This window comes from Cannabis sativa, chromosome 6 (genome assembly GCF_029168945.1).
Source record: "Cannabis sativa cultivar Pink pepper isolate KNU-18-1 chromosome 6, ASM2916894v1, whole genome shotgun sequence".
In the NCBI taxonomy this organism is placed as follows: domain Eukaryota; kingdom Viridiplantae; phylum Streptophyta; class Magnoliopsida; order Rosales; family Cannabaceae; genus Cannabis; species Cannabis sativa.
The window spans coordinates 33,572,096-33,592,217 of record NC_083606.1 but is presented as its reverse complement, the minus strand read 5'-3'; positions in this window follow the sequence as shown (position 1 = coordinate 33,592,217).

The following is a 20,122-nucleotide window of genomic DNA, read 5'->3' as shown; positions in this document are numbered from 1 at the left end:
ATTCTATATTTAATTAAATACAAGAAAAATACAAATAGTTTATCTAGAAATAATATCTAAACTAAAAGTGTTTTTCTTAAAATTAACTTTAAAATATTAAAATGAAAATAAATTTTCATATATTTTAAAAGTTAATTATGTTGCTAATTCAATTTTATTAGGTCAAACTAATATAATTAACCTAGTACAGTTATTCAAATCAGGCAAATGGGCCTTCACAATTGGGGTAGTTCATGTGAGGGGGTGCTGGGTTCAGTATGTCGTACCCACTTCTATGGCACCCAACTCTCACACAAGGCCCAAAAGAGAGGAATTTAACCTTAAAATGAATAACTGTTATTAATTGAATAGGTCCAATAACTAATTGGACCTAAATAAAATCTATCATGGTGTGACATTTTATTTAGCAACAACCTATATGTATCTATATTAAAACAAAATAAACATATAGGCTCACACAGGCACACTTTGGATGGATCCTATCATGTTGCTAGGTCATACACAGATGAAAGAAGATTGTAAAATATACCTGTTACAAATTATTAACTTGACCAAGGGAGCCATCAGATCATTAGATCTGGCAAAAGTAACCATGGCTATTTGCAATCAAGTAATAATAGGTTTTTAAAACTTACACACAAGCTAAAAACACATACTCCTGCAACAAGGTTAGCTCGATAGATGGAAGTAGGATTTATTTAATTTTAAATAAATAATTTCGAAAAATAAATAATTAAAAAAAAATTAATTTTCGAAAAATAAAATAAAATAAAAAAAATATTTTAATTTCGGAAATAATAATTTAAATTTCAAAATAAATAAAAAAAATATTTAAAATTAAACCTACTTTTTGAAAAATTAGGTTTCAACAAACCTAAATATCATTTCAAAAATTTGCTAACTACTTTTAAAAATTAAATGTTATTTTAAAATAAAAATTAAATAAAAAATTAGAAAAGATAAATAAAATATCTTTTCAGATTTTTAAATTTAATTTAAATAAATAAAATAACAAAATTTAAAAGTTAGCAAAATATCTTATATCTATTTAAAATTACATGATTATAAATATCTTTATTTAAATTTAAATAAGGTCAAAATATCTAAAAAGATTTAATTAAAAAATCTTAAAATATAAGATATTTTTAAAATATCTTAAAAGATAAGATATTTTTAAATATCTTAAAAGATATTATAAATATCTTTAAAAGATATTATAAATATCTTAAAAGATAAGATATTTTTAAATATCTTAAAAGATATTATAAATATCTTAAAAGATATTTTAAATATCTTAAAAAAAAATCTGACCTTAAATTTAAAAAAAATATAATCAAATTTAAAAATAAGATAGATTTTTAAGCAAAAAGATAAATACTAATTCTATTCAAATTCAAATTACACTAATATCTTGAATTAAATTAAAAAAAAATATTTAATTAATTCAAAATGATAATTAGAATTGAATTAGGAATAGTAATAGTATATATATAAAACCATACAAAAAATTGGAAGTTAATTCCATGAAAAAGTATGAAAAATTGAAGAAAATAGAAAAAATTCGAAACTGTACGGACAGTTCTGCGATCGCAGGAAACTATCAAGACAAATTTCCGATTTTGTCAAATCTTCAAAAAATCATAACTAATTCAAATAAAATCCAAATTGAGTTCTGTAAAAGGCTAACTTGCTTAATTTTTTCCATACTATCCAATAAAAATAATTACAGAATCGAAATCACAATTATTTTTCACGAAAATTTCACAAACATCAATCAATCATCAAATAACACTCAATACAATATGATACCATCCAAAGAACATACAAACAATCGTTTTAAAGTCCAAATTACATGCAAGTAAATCAATTACCATGGCTCTGAGGCCAGTTGTTGGGAATTATTTTACCAGGATCTTAGATCTACTCACAAGTATGTTTATTAACATCCTAAATATGAACTTTCTAAAACGATAAAATAAACACATATAAAGTTAAGAAAACCTTACATTGATGCAGCGGAATAAATGTCTCCTTCCACTCAGATCTCTAACCCTTGATTCCTTTCTGTAGCAGAGTATAATCAAGATCTGAGCCCGAATCTCCTTCTTCTTCAAGCTTTGATCCTTCACAGTCTTCCAATCTATGATTGAGTTACTGCTTGTTGTGTGTGGGCACTTACTCTTTCACTAGGGTCACGAAAAAGATGAAGGGAAAAGAGAGAGAGGTATTTCGGGTTAGCCCAAGAGATGTTTCCAAGAGGGGGGGGTGAATTGGAAATTTGAACTAATTTCGGAAAAATAAAACTTTTAACACAAAATTATGCAATTAGTTAATTAATCAAGTAAAAGCAAGTAGTATGGCAAGCAATATATTAAGACAAATAATTAAACTTGTAAAGTAAAGAGTTTAAGGATTAGAAAATGCAAACTCTCGATTTTTACAAGGTTCGGTAGAACTATGCCACCTACGTCCTTGGTCTTCAAAGCTATGGACCTAGCTTTGAGTTCCAATATCGAGCCAAGTTAACGGGCTTGACTAACCCTTACAACCGGGAAATTTTCACCAAGGTATTTCCAAACCTCTTACAATAGTTTCGCACCCCCGAGGACTATTAACCTCTTTCTCGGATTGTTAAAGTGCCAATCTCACTATTTCCGGGTTGTTTACAAAACCGGTGCCAACCTCACCTCAATCACAATATGGAAATGTGTTTGATATACAAGCTAAAATCACTCTAGAAATATGAGGATACAATGGAAACCTAGAGTGAAAAGCAAGCACACTTAAGATGAATAAAATCAAATTTTGGCTCAAAGTGTGTGAAAAGTGTTGGTTTGGATTTCAAACTTAGAAGCTCCTTAATCTCACTTAGATAGGTTAGATATATGTAATAAATGCTCAACCAACAAAATTTTTAAAAGAAAAATTGAGTTTATATAATGTTTGATAAAAAACTAGCCGTTTATAGCCGTTAGCACGTTTCCCGAGGTGAGGTCAGCCATGAACCGGAAGTCCGGATGGGAACCGGAATTCCGGATTGATTACAACCGGAATTCCGGTTGCCAACCGGAATTCCGGATGGCTGACCAGTGGCAAAAGTGCCATTTTTTGGGACTTAAACGCGCATAACTTCTTACTCGATTATCCGATTTCAGAAATTCCAACTTTGTTCTCTTAGTTAAACAAAATGTGATTTAGAAATTCAATCAAAAATTTTTTTGAACTATCGTGTGAGAAAACTTGTTGCACAAGTTAGTGAATGGGCCAAAATTCAAATTTATAAAACTTAGTGTGCTATGCAAATCACTTTAACAAGACTAAAGTAGATTTATACCATTTAATTTTGAGTAGTCTTGATGTAGATGAGCCTCCTAGCTTGATTTGCATGTTTTTGATCCCAAGTTGATTTTTCCCGAGAGTTGACCTTGACTTTGACTTTGACTTTGACTTTCTGGTTGACTTTTTGACTTTGGGATTATGAAGACCTCTTTTGAATAGGGTCTTGAGTTGTTGATCCCTTGATGAATCTTTTGCTCTTGATATGCTTGTTGAGTCCATTTAGTGTTGCTTTTAAAAGTTTGGTAAAAATACCAAAATATTTATTTTCTCTTTTAAATTTGCTACAAAATCAATAAATCATTAGTAACAAATAATAATCAAATATTTGCTAATCATCAAAACAAGGAGATCGAAAAGTTTGAGTTAACAATCTCCCCCTTTTTGATGATATCAAATATTTGATTATTTTGAAAGGGAAAGAAAAAATTTAAGCAAAGTAAGTTGGATTAGCTCCCCCTTAATGTGTGCAAGAAAAAAAATTACCTTTTAATTTTACCTTGCATGAATTTGTAAACTCCCCCTCAATTTTTACTTATGATTAAGGATTAGAAAAAAAAAAATTTGAGGTGATGCCAAAAAAAAATTAATCAATAGTTGTTCTCCCCCTTTTGATTCATCAAAAAGGGTGGCAAGGAATTCACAAAATATAAAAGAAAAGAGAGAAAAAAAAATAAAAATAATAAAAATAAAAAACAAAGCAACATGCCAATGCATTAAAAAGAAAACATAACATCCAAAATAACATTCAACACAACAAACAAACAACAAAAAAAGAAAAAAAAAAACAAAGAAAAAGGACCAACTAACACAAAGTCAAGAGGCATGAAGCCTTTGCACACAACCAAAAAAAATAAAATAAAAAGAGACTAAATAAGCCAAAAAAAAATAATGCAAGAACTAGTTTGGTGGGGGGCCAAAGCGATCCATGTATGCCCTCCATTGTGCCATCTCCTCTTGCACATTTGCAAACCCATGAACCATGTCACTCCTCATGGTGTTGATGTCGTTGTTGAGGTTGGTGAGTTGTGAGTTGAGATCATTTCTCAAGGTTTGAAATTGGTTGTCAACCGAAGTGTCAAGACGAGTAAAAGCTTCCTCAAGGTTGAATTGGGAAAAAGTAGGCATGGGAGGAGCTTGAGGAGGCATCTCTTCTTCTTCTTCTTCTTCTTCTTCACTTTCACTTGCGGGCAAATTAATTTCTTCATCATCACTCTCCAAATCAATTTGCATTCTTTGCCGTCTTTTGGGTGTGAACACCCACTCATTGTTAAGGAATTTGTAACCCATAGCCTTGAAAGTTTTGGATCCTAGAATGTCACTAGAGGTAGGATCATTTTTCTTTTCATGTAGGGTAGGAATTCCTAAGAGAGGAAAAAGGTAGCTAAGAAGAAAACCAAAGGGAAGTGCCTTAATCATATTAGGCTTGTCCACATCAAGTATGAATTTTAAAATAAGATAGCCTAGGTTGATGGGTGTGGTTTTGGCTATAATGAGATGCATGAGTAATTGATCAATGGAATTGATCTCATCTTGGTGGCCACTTCTAGGAGCAAGATTTGCAACAATAAATTTGTGGAGGATTTTAGCCTCTAAAGTGAGTTGGTGTCTTTTTGGTCTCATAATAAAAGGGCCATCACCACAAATATTCCTAGAACACTCATCAAAGTTAAAAATGGCATCATTTTTGAGAGAAAGTTTGGGTTCAAGTAATATGCCACCATTTGGTGCTCCTAACATGTCATTAAGAGATGCTACATTGAGTTCAAAAGCTACTCCTCTAAGGGTTCCTCTAACACCTAAAGGTTCTAATGTAGGTTTAATACAAGCATAAAAACCTTGAACTAGCCTAGGATACAATGGAGTATTAATTTGAATAAAAGATGTCCATCCTAGGGTATCAAAATGATGACTAAAATCAACACAATCAAGGCTAGGGAGATCACAAATTTTACCTTTGAGAATTTTCCTAGAGGAGAAATCATTGACAAACTTGTTGTGATCTTCATCATTGAAGAAGAGAGTGGGCTCTTGCCTTGCTTTTGCCCTTATTTCCCTTTGTTGAATTGCACTAGCCATTCTCTTGGGAGCTCTTGATGAGGAAGCCATTGAAGAACACACTTCTCTTTTTTTTAATTATTGGAAGATGAGAGTGAGGCTTTGAAAGAGAGAATTTTAGAGAGAAAGAGATGATGGCTGCTGTATTAGGGTTGAAAAAACTGAATGGCTCGGTGGTAGGGTTTAAAAAGGGAAAAATCGCATTAAAAAGACAAAACTGCCCCTTTTGCTGATCCTGTGCCATCCGGAATTCCGGATGGTACAACCGGAATTCCGGTTGGTACAGGACCAGAAAAAAAGGTTCCTAAAAAATGTGCTAAAAAATCCAATTTTGACCCAAATGACCCCAAACCAATTCTAATACCTTTAATATGATAAAACAAAATTGCTCAAACAAGAAAATCTGAAAAATAATGAAAAATGACGATTTACGGTAAGTTTTTCGAAAATTGCCAAGAAAACTAGAACCGTACCAAAAATGAGTTTTATGCAACGAAATTGAAAAATTCTTTTTCCAGCAGTTTTATAAAATAAAATGTGAGGTGTACAAACTTACGGAATCGAAAAATGTTGAAAAATGAGAGAGTTTGGCGAAAAACACTCTTTTAGGCCTAAAAATCTAAAAATTCAACAAGTGAGGTACCAAAAATTTGTTTCATGCAAATTTCAATCAAGGCAAACCTATAGGCATACTAAATACACTCTATTTCACATATTCAAGCATATAGACACATAAGAAAATCAAATATGCAAAAATTCACATGTTCACTTGTTTAAAAACAAGTCCAAAGTTCACCAAAAAATCCACATTTTGACCTATAATTTTAAGTTTTTCAACAAGGATAGTTCATATAGGTCAAGTATCAATAAATTTTCTCATCTATGCATATAAATCTCGTTAATATCATATTTGGAACAATTATGCATAAATAAGTAAGTAAAGAGATATGAAATTTTTTATAGCTAGCAAACCTTATATTTCATTTAAGTTGGTCATGCCTAGCTCTCTTCTAATGAAACTAAATCTCTCATCACTAAGAGGCTTGGTGAATATATCCGCTAATTGGAATTCGGTGCTTACAAAGTCTAGCATAATATCACCTCTTTGGATATGATCTCTAAGGAAGTGGTGCCTTATGTCAATATGCTTGGCTCTAGAATTCAATATTGGATTCTTAGAGAGGTTAATGGCACTAGTGTTATCACACTTTATGGGTGTACATTCAAAATCAATATCAAAATCCTTAAGAGTTTGTTTCATCCAAAGTATTTGTGCACAACAACTACCCGCGGCTATATATTCGGCTTCGGTTGTGGATAGAGCTACCGAGTTTTGTTTCTTGCTAAACCATGACACTAAGGAATTTCCTAAAAAGTGACAAGTTCCACTAGTACTTTTTCTATCCGTCTTACAACCGGCAAAGTCGGCATCCGAGTAGCTAACTATTTCAAAGTTTGAGTTCTTGGGGTACCAAAGTCCTAGATTCATTGTGCCTATCAAGTATCTAAATATTCTTTTAACGGCACTTAAGTGGGATTCTTTAGGACAAGATTGGTACCTAGCACAAAGACCAACACTAAACAAAATATCCGGTCTACTAGCGGTTAAATATAATAAAGAGCCAATCATACCTCGATACTTGGTGATGTCCACATTCTTACCGCTTTCATCTTTGTCCATCTTTATGGATGTGCTCATGGGTGTATTCATGGACTTTGCATTTGCCAAGTCAAACTTTTGAAGGAGATCCTTGATGTACTTAGTTTGACCTATGAATATGCCATCCTTTTGTTGCTTGATTTGAAGTCCAAGAAAAAAGTTGAGTTCTCCCATCATGCTCATCTCAAACTCACTATGCATACACTTAGAAAATTCTTCACAAAGAGCATCATTAGTAGCACCAAAGATAATATCATCAACATAAATTTGTACTATAATAATGTCTTTGGATTTTCTTTTTATAAAAAGTGTATTATCCTCTTTTCCCATTGAAAAACCATTTGAAATAAGAAAAGTGCTTAATCTTTCATACCAAGCTCTAGGAGCTTGCTTTAAACCATATAAAGCCTTTTTCAATTTGTAAACATGGTTAGGGTATTTATGATTTTGAAAACCGGGTGGTTGAGAGACATAAACCTCTTCCATAATGTACCCATTTAAGAATGCGCTTTTTACATCCATTTGGTACAAGATAAAATTCTTGTGGCATGCAAAAGCTAACAACATTCTAATGGACTCAAGTCTTGCTACCGGGGCAAAGGTTTCCTCATAATCAATTCCTTCTTCTTAATTGTAACCTTGGGCCACTAATCTAGCCTTGTTACGCACAATGACCTCATGCTCATCTACCTTATTTCTATAGACCCATTTTGTTCCAATCACCGATTGATGTGACGGTCTTGGAACTAACCCCCAAACATTATTTCTTATAAATTGATTTATTTCTTCTTGCATAGCTAGAAGCCAAAATTCATCAACTTCGGCCTCTTTAAAATTCTTTGGTTCAATTTGAGAAATAAAAGCAATGAAATTACACAAGTTTCTAAGGGAGTTTCTAGTAGTGACACCTTGAGAAGGATCACCTAGAATTTGGTCTATAGGATGAGCACTTTTGAATTTCCACTCATGTGGAAGGTTAGAGTTCATACCTTGGCTTTCATTTACCTTTTCCACGGGTGGTTCCTCTTTGGGAGTTTGTGAAGGAGCATTGGAAGTCTCTCCAATTTCGAGATTTTGAACCTCATCTCCCAAACCTACAACATCATCATCTAAACTTTTGCTTGTAGGCGGGTTAGTCTCATCAAAAGCAACATGAATAGATTCTTCAACAACATTAGTTCTTTTGTTATAAATTCTATAAGCTTTACTATGTGTTGAATACCCTATAAAAATTCCAACATCGGATTTCGCATCAAATTTTCCAAGGTTGTCCTTGGTGTTTAAAATGTAACATTTGCATCCAAAAACTTTAAAATAGCCAATGTTGGGTTTTCTTCCTTTCCAAAGCTCATAAGGGGTTTTATTCATGTTGGGCCTAATGAAAACACGATTCAAAATATAACAAGAAGTATTGACGGCCTCGGCCCAAAAGTATTTTGGTAATGAAATTTCATTTAGCATTGACCTAGCCATTTCTTGAATTGTTCTATTCTTCCTTTCGACAACTCCATTTTGTTGTTGAGTTCTTGGTGCCGAAAAGTTATGGTTAAAACCATGATCATCACAAAACAATTCTAAGGCATCATTGTCAAACTCACCACCATGGTCACTCCTAACGGAGGTAATAGAATATCCTTTTTCATTTTGCACATTTTTACAAAATTTGACAAAGTTTTCCAAAACATCACTTTTAAGAGTCAATGAAATAACCCAAGTAAATCTTGAAAAATCATCAACAATTACAAATGCATAGTATTTACCACCAAGACTAGCAATTCTAGAAGGACCAAATAAATCAATATGAAGCAATTGCAAAGGTCTAGTAGTTGAAATTTCTTTCTTGGAATGAAAAGATGTTTTAATTTGTTTTCCAAATTGGCATGCATCACAAAGTTTATCTTTAACAAACGGAATAGATGGCAAACCAATAACAAGATCTTTTCTAACCAATTTTGAAATAGAATCCATACTAGCATGTCCTAATCTTCTATGCCACAACCAAGAATTATCATTCATAACGGTTAAACATTTATTTTTACTATCAAAAGAATCAACATCAATAACATACACATTATCCTTCCTTACTCCAAGGAAAATAACTTCATTGGTTGAAACATTTTCAATGGAGCATTTTGAGGATTCAAACACAACACGAAAACCTATATCACATAATTGACTAATACTAAGCAAGTTATGTTTAAGATTATCAACAAGAAGAACATTTTTAATACATGGAGAGTATATGTTACCGATATCACCAATGCCCAAGATTTTTCCTTTTGAATTGTCTCCAAAAGTGACAAAGCCACTTTCCTTGCTTTTAAAGCTTGAAAATCTTGATGGATCACCGGTCATATGCTTTGAACATCCACTATCCAAGAACCATAAGCTTTGGCTCTTTCTTGTTGATTCCTACAAAAACAAATTCATTTGTTGGCTTTTGGTACCCATATAACTTTGGGTCCATTCATGTTAGTTCTAGAACCCTTTGGTACCCATTTAGTCTTGCCTAGATATGCAAATTTCTTTACATGACAATAGGAAATAGTATGACCATCTCGGTTACAATATGTGCATGTAAAGTGAGGTAGACTAGATGATTTCACAAAAAAGTTTCTCAAAAATTTTTGTTTCTTACTAGGATCATAACCAATACCGTTTTTTGAAAAACCCACATGATTGGTTTCCCACCATGAGATCATAGCCTTCCTTACCTCTAGTGAAGGTATATATGTCATTTTTTAGGCTTCTCACATGGGCTTTCAAATCAATAATTTCTTTCTTATGTGAAGCACATGTAGCACATTGAGATTTAGCTATAAGTTCTTTTTCATTTATTTTCAAAATCTCAATTTCTTTTAAAAGCATGTTGGTCTTCTCTCTAAGGGTTTGGTTTTTAACAAGCAATTTACCAAAATCATCAAATAGTTCCTTAAATGAATTAGACAACTCATCATATGACATATCTAAGTTATCATCATCATTTTCGCTATCACAATCATTTTGGTTAGAAATGCTTACCCCATCATCAAGTGCCATCATGCACATGTTTGCCACTTCATTCTTTCCTTCTTCTTCGGAGTCCTCTTCGTCACTATTAAGCCAATCCGCCAACATTGCCCTTCCTTTGTATTTGTTCTTCTTTCTCATTGGACAATCCATCTTCATATGTCCGGGCTTCTTGCACTCAAAGCAAATTGGTGGATCATCTTTGCTTTTTCTTTCTTTTGAGTCACTCCCTCTTTGTGGCTTCTTCCCAAAGTTCTTTTTGAATTTCATGAACTTTTTGTATTTCTTAGAGAAGAGTGCCAAGTCCTCCATGTCACTACATAAGCTTTCCTCATATTCTTCACTAATGGCATGGGAGGATGAAGACTTAAATGCAATAGTCTTCTTTTTCTTCTCAACTTCCTCTTCTTCTTGAGCACTCATGAAAATTTCATGGTTCATGAGTGAGCCAATTAGTTCTTCCAAGGGAAGTGTTGAGAGATCCTTGGCTTCTTGAATGGCAACCACCTTTCCTTGATAAGCCTGGGTGAGACTTCTCAAAATCTTGGTCACCATATCCTTTTGAGTAAGTACCTTGCCAAGAGAGTTCAAACCATTAGTAATTGTAGTGAAGCGAGTATACATATTAGCAATGGTTTCATCCGATTTCATCTTAAAGTTCTCATATTGAGTGGAATAAATTTGAATTTTAGTTTCCTTCATAGCACTAGTTCCTTGATGAGTAACTTCAAGCATTTTCCACATATCATAAGCGGTAGAGGCTTGTTCAATATTTTTAAAAATATCTCTATCCAAACCACATATAAGAGCATATTTAGCTTTAGCATTTTTAGAAAGCATTTTCTTATCATTTTCATCATATGCTTCATAAGTCTTAATTACTTCAACACCATTTATGACATGTTTAGCAACATAAGGACCACTAGATACAATATGCCACAAATCATAGTCAATAGATTGAAGGTAAGTTTCCCTTCTAATTTTCCAATAAGGAAAATCTACTCCATTGAAGTATGGTGCTCTATTTGTGCTAAAACCTTCTAACATGTTATTTTGTGAATTACTTGGAAACGCCATGCTCTAGATTGTGAAATCTAATCAAATAATTTGAGCCCTTGCTCTGATACCAATTGTTAGCCCAAGATATGTTTCCAAGAGGGGGGGGGTGAATTGGAAATTTGAACTAATTTCGGAAAAATAAAACTTTTAACACAAAATTATGCAATTAGTCAATTAATCAAGTAAAAGCAAGTAGTATGGCAAGCAATATATTAAGACAAATAATTAAACTTGTAAAGTAAAGAGTTTAAGGATTAGAAAATGCAAACTCTCGATTTTTACAAGGTTCGGTAGAACTATGCCACCTACGTCCTTGGTCTTCAAAGCTATGGACCTAGCTTTGAGTTCCAATATCGAGCCAAGTTAACGGGCTTGACTAACCCTTACAACCGGGAAATTTTCACCAAGGTATTTCCAAACCTCTTACAATAGTTTCGCACCCCCGAGGACTATTAACCTCTTTCTCGGATTGTTAAAGTGCCAATCTCACTATTTCCGGGTTGTTTACAAAACCGGTGCCAACCTCACCTCAATCACAATATGGAAATGTGTTTGATATACAAGCTAAAATCACTCTAGAAATATGAGGATACAATGGAAACCTAGAGTGAAAAGCAAGCACACTTAAGATGAATAAAATCAAATTTTGGCTCAAAGTGTGTGAAAAGTGTTGGTTTGGATTTCAAACTTAGAAGCTCCTTAATCTCACTTAGATAGGTTAGATATATGTAATAAATGCTCAACCAACATAATTTTTAAAAGAAAAATCGAGTTTATATAGTGTTTGATAAAAAACTAGCCGTTTATAGCCGTTAGCACGTTTCCCGAGGTGAGGCCAGCCATGAACCGGAAGTCCGGATGGGAACTGGAATTCCGGATTGATTACAACCGGAATTCCGGTTGCCAATCGGAATTCCGGATGGCTGACCAGTGGCAAAAGTGCCATTTTTTGGGACTTAAACGCGCATAACTTCTTACTCGATTATCCGATTTCAGAAATTCCAACTTTGTTCTCTTAGTTAAACAAAATGTGATTTAGAAATTCAATCAAAAAATTTTTTGAACTATCGTGTGAGAAAACTTGTTGCACAAGTTAGTGAATGGGCCAAAATTCAAATTTATAAAAACTTAGTGTGCTATGCAAATCACTTTAACAAGACTAAAGTAGATTTATACCATTTAATTTTGAGTAGTCTTGATGTAGATGAGCCTCCTAGCTTGATTTGCATGTTTTTGATCCCAAGTTGATTTTTCCCGAGAGTTGACCTTGACTTTGACTTTGACTTTGACTTTCGGGTTGACTTTTTGACTTTGGGATTTTGAAGACCTCTTTTGAATAGGGTCTTGAGTTGTTGATCCCTTGATGAATCTTTTGCTCTTGATATGCTTGTTGAGTCCATTTAGTGTTGCTTTTAAAAGTTTGGTAAAAATACCAAAATATTTATTTTATCTTTTAAATTTGCTACAAAATCAATAAATCATTAGTAACAAATAATAATCAAATATTTGCTAATCATCAAAACAAGGAGATCGAAAAGTTTGAGTTAACATTTCGGCCAAGGTAGAGAGTGAGGAAGGCTCAGTTTTCTGAAGAGAGAAATTTTTGTCAGAAAGGCTTATGAAAGCATGTGTTGTGAATGAGCCATCACTTTCTATTTATAGGCAACTTACTAGGTTTAGGTTTAGAATTATTTGGCATTAAAATAATAAAATAATAATTTGAAAAATCATATTAAGTGGCCGGCCATAGGTGTTGTAATGGGCCCCACTTAATTTTGCAATTTTATCAAATTTTATCTCTATTTTCTCAAAAATGCCAATTTTCCAATTCTAACCTTTTCAATGCCAAAACTAATTATTTAATAACTAACATAGATTATTAAATAATATTGTCATTTAATTTAATTATTAATTAGACATATAAAGTCTATTAATAAATAAATAAACCTAGAAAACTCTTTTCCTTACAATTTCACCCCTGCTTAGTGAAAATTCATAAAATTAGACATAGTCTAACTTTAGAATTATAATTGATCAATCACGAATCAATTAATGAGTCTTACAAGCAGAATGTTCTCAACTAGAATGGGGACCATGGATCTATATGCTGAGCTTCCAATAAGTGAACCAAATTTACCAAGTAAATTCCTACTTATTAATTCTTCGTTGAATCCACTCTTAGAACTTAGAATTGCACTCTCAGACTTATATAGAGCATATTGTATGTTTCACGATACCAATATACTATCTCATTTAACCATTGTTATAATCTTATGGTGATTTAAAGATCCTCTATATAGATGATTTACATCGAGATGGGATTTCTTTACCGTTCTCACCCCTCAATGTATTTTGCCCCTTAAAAAACTTAGCTACCTGTAAATGGTGTTTAGTGATCTAATAATTAGTCAGTTAAACAAGAGCTCATCCATTTACTTCTATTTGCTAAGCTCGAAGGGAATCATCACTTAACTCACCAGTAGAAGCTATAGATTCCATATTTATGTTCAGCACTCCCACTCAATCATACTATCATGTTCCCAAAATATACGTATCACCCTGACCCGAAAGTAGGCTTAACTATAAATCTAAGAACATGAATAGCACTCCTGAGTTGAGCCCAAGCATATCAGGATTTAGATTCTTTTAATCTTAAGATCAACTACTGATATTGACTTGGAAAGATATGTATAACGGTAAGTTTGTAATATCTTAACTTAGTTGCAATATCGGTCCAGTCCAATGTATACTCCATACATTCGAAACTAGTATACTTTACTAATGTCCTGGAAAGAACATAACACTTACTCCAAGTGTAAGTACACATCATCGCTGATTATCACATTAGTGTAAATCCAATAACACTGATGAAACAGGGACCAAAACTTTTGATTCATATGATCACAATCACATTCCACTGTGTTGACGATACTGTAATTGTGAATAAACATATGATCTGGATTTAACTGATTTTGTGTGTATGAATGTAATAAACATATTAAACATATTAAACCATTAGCATGTAGAATTCATGCAAACATCAATCACTTCAAATTTCTTATGTTGATAACTAATCAGATTGTAAAGAGTTTTATTTAGGGCATAAAACCTAACACAATGCTCATATTTATTGCTAATAATTTTCATTTTCACAACAATGACTTATCCCTTCATAAATCATCTAAAATATTATTTATTATCAATCATAATATATAGTTAAGGAAAATAAATCTTCTACTTTTTATTTTTTTTTATACTAAAAAATCACAAAAATTGACCTATGACATTCTAAAATAAAAAACTATCATTTCTATCATTTATATATATTCATTAATCAATATCAATATATATATATATATATCAATTGAATTAAGTTTATTTAGTATTCTATCATTTTTTTCTTTCTATTTTTCTATATATATATATATATTGATTTTATTATGTGTGAAACTAGAATTTTAAAAATTGATCCCTTTTTTATATAAATATATGATATTATATATATATATTTTTAATTTTATTGTTTTGAGTAAGTCTTTATATATAAAGGAGAATTTTAGAAAGAGTGATTTGTAACACATATGAGTTTTTTTTTTTTTTTTTTCTAATTTCTCAAATTTTCTTGTATATTTTGAGTTTTTATTATTACTTAAAACAAAAATTTGTAACCAAAAAAACTTTTTGTATTCTTTGTATAACTCCTATATTATGTTTATATTAATTCTATAATTAATTATTAAAACTATATTTATATTCATCTACTAAATGAAAAAAAAAAAAAAAACTCTTTGTAGTCTAATTCTTATTTCTTTGTCTTTATATAGTGTCACATAAGTTAAACATTCATAATTTTGAAGTGTTTATTGTATTTTTTTTTTCATTCTTCTTTTTTATGTTTTATTTTCATATTCTTTGATAATGACATTTATTTTGAAGATTTTATTATATTTTTTTTTCGTTATTTTTTTCCTAATTTCTTAATGTTCTATTTTCAGGTTATGCATTGGCAAGTCTTTTAATAGATATTTTGCACCAAAATTATTGGGTAATTTCTTTCTTGCTTTAAAAGATTATCACTAAACTCTATATATATACATACATACATTTTATTTTTATTTTCATCATATATCTCTCTTTCTACTAAGTTTTTTTTTTTTTTTCTCAATTTTTCTCTTTCTTATAAACTTGATTTTCATAAGAGATAACCATAACACTCTAATTTAGATAACTATTAAAAGTGGTATAACAAATTATACTTAATTTTTAAAGAAAACTTTCAATTTTTCAAAATGGAATCAGTCTAATAAATCATATTTTAGTGTTTAAAATTATTAGTAAATTAATTATTTTGTTAATTTTGTTTGCAGACACTTTAGAAGCTAGCTATGGCCAAATCAATTTGAAGATATTGAGAAAATTAGAGATTAATTTGTTTTGTGTAGGAGTTCAATTAATTTGATATTATAAATTACCATCTTTCATGTAGGAATGTTCAACAAAGGCTATGTGACATCCTAAATTTCTTTTAGCCTAACTTATCTATTTTACAGGAATTTTAGATTTTTTTAAACAAATCTTATAAATAAAATTGATAATGTCTTTTCATTTTTTTAATTCTCACATATATAATACTCATAAATAAAATTGACGATGTCTTTTCATTTTTATAACTTTTCAAGTTATAAAAAAAATATATAAAATAAAAAAAATATAAATAGATAGAAATTAATTTTACCATCATCAAAACCTCGATATCATTCTCATCTTTAAGTTTCTCTTAACCTTCAACATATTCAATCTTAAGTTTTTATATTTTTCAAAGACAATAAGAGATTAGAAAAGAAAAAAAATATAAGTAATTCATAAACAATCATTTTTTACTAACATCAAATTTAATTTATATAGTGTAGTTTTTTTTAAAAAAATAATTTATATAGTGTAAGTTATAAAAATAAAAAAAAATAACATTATTAAAATGAGAATAATATTAATAATGAGTAATATGTGTAAGAGTTTTTTAAAATGAATGAATTTTTAATATAATTAAATTGGAAAATGGTATATAATTGAAGTCTTACGTTTGATTTTTACGTAATTTTTTATATTTTTTCTTTTATTAAATTAATAATTTTTTTATTCATCGATAGTTTTTTTTAAACAAATATTGATGTTTTTTATTTATTTTTGAGTCAGTAAAGATTTATATTTTCTTTTTTTATTATCTTCTCATAATAAAATTAGATATCATTTTTTTTATAGAGTTTAAAGTTTTTTGGTTAATGCTCTCAATTCATATATAAATTTATTTATATATATATTTGTTGTCGAAGATCATATTCTTTTTATTATCAAGTATCAACTTGTTGACTGGATTTTTAGCCAACCGACGCGGAGTCGTAATAAATGGGATTTAAACCAAAATCACAATAATAAATGCAATTAATAACACCAAAATTCGTAATAAATGTAGATAAAAGACCAGAATTCAAAGAGGTTCGGCCCCGGATGTCGGTAATAGTCTACTCCCCTTGAGTTTTATTAATTTGAGTTGCAAAAGTCAAGAACAGGCTCTTGATTGCAAAGAATGAGAAGTGTTTATTTTTCTAAGTGTTTCTGATTGCGGATCCCCCTCCCAGGTCATGGGTGACCCCTTATATAGGGAAGGGGGGTCGGTGCTTCTCGCTTCAGGAGACGCGATCAACGTGGAGCTATCTCAACCGTCTCCTTGATTTTCGGAGGCGGCTGGAGTCTGATTTTTAGGATAATATCTCGCTATTTTCATGGGTTGACAACTATCTTTGAGCCTTTCGCGGGATTTGAACATTTGAAGGAGTCACTGATGACAAGGGTCCCTTATGGGTGTGACATGGTCGTCAACCACCTTTGAGGATTAAGCCCATACTTGGGGGTAACACCCCCGGGACTCTCACTAAGGGGGGATGACCACCATCATAGTTAGGTGATCCCCCAAGACCCAACTTTAAAGGGGGGGTCCCCCCCTTAAACCCAACTTGGAGTTAGTGAAAGATTATGACTGTGAGATTCTCTATCACCCTGGGAAGGCCAATGTAGTGGCCGATGCCCTGAGCAGGAAGGGTCCCAGGCAGGTAGCTAACATGATTCAGATCTCACCTCAGTTAGCAGAGGACATGGTTAGATCCAGCATTGAGTTTGTGGTAGGCCAGCTTCACAACTTGACGCTGCAATCTGATCTGTTGGAAAGAATTAAAGCCGCTCAGATGACTGATTCAGAGCTAGTAAAAATCAGAGATGAGGTTTCGGCTGGTCAAGCCATGGATTTTTCAGTGTCAGACAACGGAATGCTTCTGTATAAAGCTAGGGTTTGTGTTCTGAGTAGTGTGGAACTCTGGAATGAGATCTTTGAAGTGGCTCATTCTACCCCTTATTCTCTGCATCCCGGCACCACCAAGATGTACCATGATCTTAAACCGTACTTCTGGTGGAGCGGTATGAAGAAGAATTTGGTAGAATTCGTATCGAGATGCCTCACCTGTCAACAGATTAAGGCTGAACATCAGAGACCAGCAGGGTTGTTACTGTTGGGTTTTATGCCCTAAATAAAACTCTTTACAATCTGATTAGTTATCAATATAAGAAATTTGAAGTGATTGATGTTTGCATGAATTTTACATGCTAATGGTTTAATATGTTTATTACATTCATACACACAAAATCAGTTAAATCCAGATCATATGTTTATTCACAATTACAGTATCGTCAACACAGTGGAATGTGATTGTGATCATATGAATCAAAAGTTTTGGTCCCTGTTTCATCAGTGTTATTGGATTTACACTAATGTGATAATCAGCGATGATGTGTACTTACACTTGGAGTAAGTGTTATGTTCTTTCCAGGACATTAGTAAAGTATACTAGTTTCGAATGTATGGAGTATACATTGGACTGGACCGATATTGCAACTAAGTTAAGATATTACAAACTTACCGTTATACATATCTTTCCAAGTCAATATCAGTAGTTGATCTGAAGATTAAGAGAATCTAAATCCTGATATGCTTGGGCTCAACTCAGGAGTGCTATTCATGTTCTTTGATTTATTAGTTAAGCCTACTTTTGGGTCAGGGTGATACGTATATTTTGGGAACATGATAATATGATTGAGTGGGAGTGCTGAACATAAATATGGAATCTATAGCTTCTACTGGTGTATAGAAGTCAAGTGATGATTCCCTTCGAGCTTAGCAAATAGAAGTAAATGGATGAGCTCTTGTTTAACTGACTAATTATTAGGTCACTAAACACCATTTACAGGTAGCTAAGTGTTTTAAGGGGCAAAATACATTGAGGGGTGAGAACGGTAAAGAAATCCCATCTCGATGTAGATCATCTATATAGAGGATCTTTAAATCACAATAAGATTATAACAATGGTTAAATGAGATAGTATATTGATATCGTGGAACATACAATATGCTCTATATAAGTCTGAGAGTGCAATTCTAAGTTCTAAGAGTGGATTCAACGAAGAATTAATAAGTAGGAATTTACTTGGTAAATTTGGTTCACTTATTAGAAGCTCAGCATATAGATCCATGGTCCCCATTCTAGTTGAGAACATTCTGCTTGTAAGACTCATTAATTGATTCGTGATTGATCAATTATAATTGTAAAGTTAGACTATGTCTAATTTTATGAATTTTCACTAAGCAGGGGTGAAATTGTAAAGAAAAGAGTTTCTAGGTTTATTTATTTATTAATGGACTTTATATGTCTAATTAATAATTAAATTAAATGACAATATTATAAAATAATCTATTTTAGTTATTAAATAATTAGTTTTGGCATTTAAAAGGTTAGAATTGGAAAATTGGCGTTTTTGAGAAAATAGAGATAAAATTTGGTAAAATTGCAAAATTAAGTGAGGCCCAATACTACACCATGGCCGGCCACTTAAGTTTTTTCAAATTAATATTTTCATTATTTTAATGCCAAATAATTCCTAATCTAAACCTAGTAGTTGCCTATAAATAGAAAGTGATGGCTCAGTCACAAAACATGCTTTCATTAGTAATCTGACAGAAATTTCTCTCTTTAGAAAAACTGAGCCTTCCCCACTTTCTATACCTGGCCGAAACCCTCTCTCTTCTTTTCTCCTTGATCAATTTCGACCCTAGTGAAAGAGTAAGTGCCCACACACAGCAAGCAGTAACTCAATCATAGATTGGAAGACTGTGAAGGATCAAACTTGAAGAAGAAGGACATTCGGGCTCAGATCTTGATTATACTCTACTACATAAAGGATTCAAGGGTTAGAGATCTGAGTGGAAGGAGACATTAATTCCGCTGCATCAATGTAAGGTTTTCTTAACTTTATATGTGTTTAATTTATCGTTTTAGAAAGTTCATATTTAGGATGTTTAAACAACATACTTGTGAGTAGATTTAAGATTCTCGTAAAATAATTTCCAACAACTGGCCTCAGAGCCATGGTAATTGATTTACTTACATGAAATTTGGACTTTAAAACGATTGTTTGTTTGTTTTTGGATGGTATCATCTTGTATTGAGTGTTATTTGATTATTGATTGATGTTTGTAAATTTTCGTGACCAATAATTGCGATTTTGGTTCTGGAATTATTTTTATTGGATAGTATGGAAAAAATTAAGCAAGCTAGCCTTTTACAGAACTCAATTTCGATTTTATTTGAATTAGTTATGAATTTTTGAAGATTTGAAAAAATCAGGGTTGTGCTGAAATTTTCCTGCGATCACGAAAACTGTCCGTACAGCTCACAATTTTTTCGTTTTTCTTCGATTTTTCATGCTTTTTCATGGAATTAACTTCCGATTTTTTGTATAGTATTGTATATATACTATTACTATTCCTAATTCAATTCTAATTATCATTTTGAATTAATTTAATTTTTTTTTTAAAATTTAATTCAAGATATTAGTGTAATTTGAATTTGAATAGAATTAGTATCTATCTTCTTGCTTAAAAATCTATCTTATTTTT